Genomic DNA, 4,200 nt, shown 5'->3' with positions numbered 1-4,200 from the left:
TGTCTGGCAAGCCCCCGCCCCCTAAAGTGAAAATCTCTCCAAAAAAAAAAAAAAAAGAAAGAAAAAGAAGCTTCTGGGATCAGCAGTTAGCGTAATGGCTATGTTGCTGGACTCCCACGTAGTCGACTGCGGTTCACATCCCGGACCTGGTGGCTTAAAACTCACACCGGGCGCATGTGCGTGCGTGCCCAAGATCCCAAGAGGAGAATGGAGGAGAAGAGATTGCGGTGTGGCCATCCCCCCTGGGAGGTGATTTCTCGCTTTCTGTCTCTCTGTCTATCTGGTGAGCGCACGTGCCCTATAGCGAAAACCTCTCCAAAAGAAAAAAAAAAGAAAAAGAAGCTTCAGAAGTTCAGACGCCAGGAAGGCGAGATATTTGACACAGAGAAGGAGAAATATGGGATTACGGAGCAGGTCAGAGTTGATCAGAAAGCTATGGACTTGCAAATTTGACCAAAAATCTAAGCTATTCCTCAGCGCCAGGGCGACCTGTGATCCATGTTTGCCTTTACAAAGGGAGTTTATCCTCACAAACTGGTGTTCTGAATTTCTTGCCAAGAGCCTAATTAAATAATTGAATATATTAATAAAAAAAAAGAAGAAATCTGATGGAAAACTCTCATTGCGCTAGGCCCTCGGCCGTGACCTTTATTTGTTTGGTTTTTGTTTTCTTTTACCAAAAACTGTTTGATATCTAACATGAAATGTCAACCTGAAAAGAGGAAATAATGTTTTCTTTTATCCTTTGCTATTGGTAGGCTAAAGATGATAAATGTTTCGATGATAATTAAACAGATCTTTAAGCAGGTATATTGTTTACATTTTTAAAACATCCAACTGTTTCAATGGATTTTTATTCACATTCAAAAATAGAACTGCACTCAAACTTTAAGAGCTTAATTTGTTAAACTCTTCTCATAGCCTGCCAAGCCATTTGTTGAAGAGAAGACTTGCCTAAACCCGCAGAAGGTGAGAAGATTCCACCTGGCTATACAAGGGAACTGAGAGCTTCTGTTCTGGCCTGATATGGAGAGGGGTGAATAGTTACATGTACAACTCTCTTGACCTTCTGGCCCACTTGACTAGGATAAGGGCTTTTACTTTAGTCCAAAGTTTCAGAGCAAAGCTCTGGGTAGACTTAGGTCCTATGAAGAGTGAGTGAGAGAGGTCAATTCTCCCTGACACATTTGAAAAATACTGTTTTTTTTTTTTGAGATCTGATCTCATTTGTTTCTCTTATAAAAATCTTATTTTTGACTGGATTCAGACTTAGACGGAAAAGCTCTGAGAGGACAGCCTGTGTCTCTTGGCAATTTGTTTTTGGTGTTTTTCTTTAGCCTCCTTCATTCTCTTGGCCAAAAGTTTAGCATATTCTGCTGCCTCTTCCTTCCTTATTTTTCTTAGTATGTTGTTTCTTTTTTTTTTTTTTTTGGAGAGATTTTTGCTATAGGGCACGTGTGCTCGCCAGACAGACAGAGAGACAGAGAGATAGAAAGTGAGAAATCACCCCCAAGGGAGGATGGCCACGCCGCAATCCCTTCTCCTCCATTCTCCTCTCGGGATTTTGGGCATGCACGTACACGCGCCCAGCGTGAGTTTTAAGCCACTGGGTCCGGGACACGAACCGTGGTCAACTACGTGGGAGTCCAGCGACATAGCCATTACGCTAACTGCTGGTCCCCAGTATGTTGTTTCTTGAGAGCCATACGCCAGTGTTTGTGTTGCAGGACATGAGGAGTCACAAGATGTCAAATCGTAGGTGCTTTGATCCTATGTTTCTTACCTTCTTTATTTAAGGGCTTTCTTACAACATACTGGTGGACATCATCTTCTTTAGAGACTGAAAAGTTTTCAAATTCTAGCTCTCTTAGGCCCCAGGCAACAAGGCACCGTAGTATCAATCCTGGAATATTCTTATCTCCTTTTTTAACAATAACCAAGTTGAGAATGCTCAGATTGGCATCCACAATGCAACCCCGAACAGATTTACGCTTTCTTTCTCCAGTTCTCCTTGGTCTGTAACAGGAATGTCCCTTACTCAGTAGCAGGCGGACACGGCCATGGGGCAAGACACCCTGCTTCATGGGGAAACCTTGTTTGTCGTTTCCACCACTGATTCGGACTACATAACCCTTCTATTCTTGACCCAAAGTGTCAGCAGCAACTTCTATGGCCATACACTTCTCATAAAAAGTATGAAGTTTGCATTCATCATCCACTTCAATGAGTTTCTGGCAGCCCGTGGCAGGGAAGGAGATATTCAGCTTCATCTTGAAGTATCTTGCTTTTTTAATCCATTAAAATTTTTAGCCATTACTGGACAACACTTGAGAGGTTATTAAATATTTTCTGCATTTTGATTTCGTTATTATGCCTCAAGTTCATTTATCTTCCACAGAAAAGGTAAGATGAAATTAGCCACAGGGAATAGATGAATCTAAAGTCCTGAATATTGTAAGGATATGCATAAGGGAGTAACAATTACAGTTTCTTTTCTTTCATGCCTACTTGCTTAGTCAGTTGTGATTAAATCTTAGTCAACCTGGAACACAGTTATGGTAAACATTGTAGATAAATATACAAATTTAAACACTAAGTGAAGTATGAATCGCTGTGTGATTTTTATCAAAAAAGCAAGGTATAACTTGTCTCTTCCTTTCTCTTAAGTAAATGACCTGAATATTGTGCTGCACCCACCCTAAGATTAAATCCAGAATAATGTCATCCTACTTGTCTATCTTTTCTATCAAGTCTTCCTATTATTTTCTTTGGATTAATCCTGAGATTTCTTTTAATCAGAGCAAAATTTGGAGTATTGCATCTTTGCGATACCAATAAAAATGTTGAATTAAGGTCTGTTCTATTTTTAAAAAATCATCGAGGGAGGTAACATAAATGAAACAACCAAGAATTGTCGACAATTTTTTTTAATCAACAGTATCTGAAGACATTTCAATTTGCAAAAGCAATGCATACTTATATATGATGTCTCTTCTTCATTGCTCTGGAGAATTCCTCAGTTTCTGATTTTTCAAGCAATATAATATTTATAATGAATCACTTTTACGTCTACAATAGAGGCAAATTTTTTAAATGAGATTTTTTTCTATTATTTTTCTTCTGATAATAATAGTTTCCATGGCTTCTTGGAAATAGTCTGGAAGTAAACTATGAGTGGTATAGGCAAAATTGTGCTTATTGTGGAAAAGACGACATTTCAAAGAATTATGTTGACGTTCATATTAAATTTATTTCCAGATTCTCAGATCTGTAAAATTCTGAATGTAAATGCCCACATGTAGTGTTAAATTTCATCATTTTTGTTTTATTTTTCTGAAAATGAAGATAAATGCTGTTGGGAAAGAAAAGTCAACCACTTTTGAATGGTCCAAGGTTAGCAGGCAGAATAAGATTTATATTTCATAGTGCCCTGAACTTGTAACGAAAAGCTGCCTTTATCCTACAGACAGATTGGAACGTTTTTAAGTGTTGATCAGAACATTATTAACTTAAACGGGATCATTTTTAGTGGGTTTTGAACTTTAATAATAATTTTTAAATCCACTAATTTTAAATGTATGGGGAACTTTTTCCTTTCCTTTATTTTTTAGCTGTTGCAAAAAAAACAGAAAAAAAGAAAAAAAGCATGAAAATTAGAAACCTCATATCCTTTGGTTATAAGCTTTTCATGATACAAAACATAGTGTTGCTGGAATAGGTCACAATTTTTATTTTCCCTAGTAAAGAAGAATTAGATATATGTATCACTAAAGCAAAGTGTTAAGTTCTGAATCAACTCTTTTTAAAAACAACTTCAGCCTGAACTTTAGTACCAAACAAAACTTCAAAATTTTAGTAACTAAACAATACCTTGATTACACAGCACTTTAAAAAGTGCATAGTTGTTTTCATGTTTATGTATGTATTTTAAACGTGTGGTACTATTTTTCTTATTTAAACGATTTCCAATTTGGTTATTACCCTGAATTTGTCTAACATTTATAAGAATATAGAAAAGAACTATTTTATTTTATCTGGTAAATATAAAGAGATTACATTCTATAGTGATACAGGGAGTTGGAGAAGAATTCTTTCTTATCGGTGCAGCCTTTTCTAATAGAATTTGGATTTTCCTGTAGATGTTAGTCTGACACAAATAAACACTACAGAATATCCAGGCTCACCTGGGCCCCAAACGTC

At 37.0% G+C, this 4,200-nt stretch overlaps 1 pseudogene; it reads right to left on the bottom strand.

Moving 5' to 3' along the window:
* Positions 1 to 1,247: 1,247 nt before the first annotated feature.
* LOC102501958 (40S ribosomal protein S6-like) lies at positions 1,248 to 2,270 on the bottom strand (annotated as a pseudogene).
* Between the last annotated feature and the right edge of the window lie 1,930 nt (positions 2,271 to 4,200).

This window comes from Tupaia chinensis, unplaced genomic scaffold, assembly GCF_000334495.1.
Source record: "Tupaia chinensis unplaced genomic scaffold, TupChi_1.0 Scaffold144450_1, whole genome shotgun sequence".
NCBI lineage: Eukaryota > Metazoa > Chordata > Mammalia > Scandentia > Tupaiidae > Tupaia > Tupaia belangeri.
Note: the sequence above shows the minus strand (reverse complement) of the source record. Positions and strands in the feature narration are given on the sequence as shown.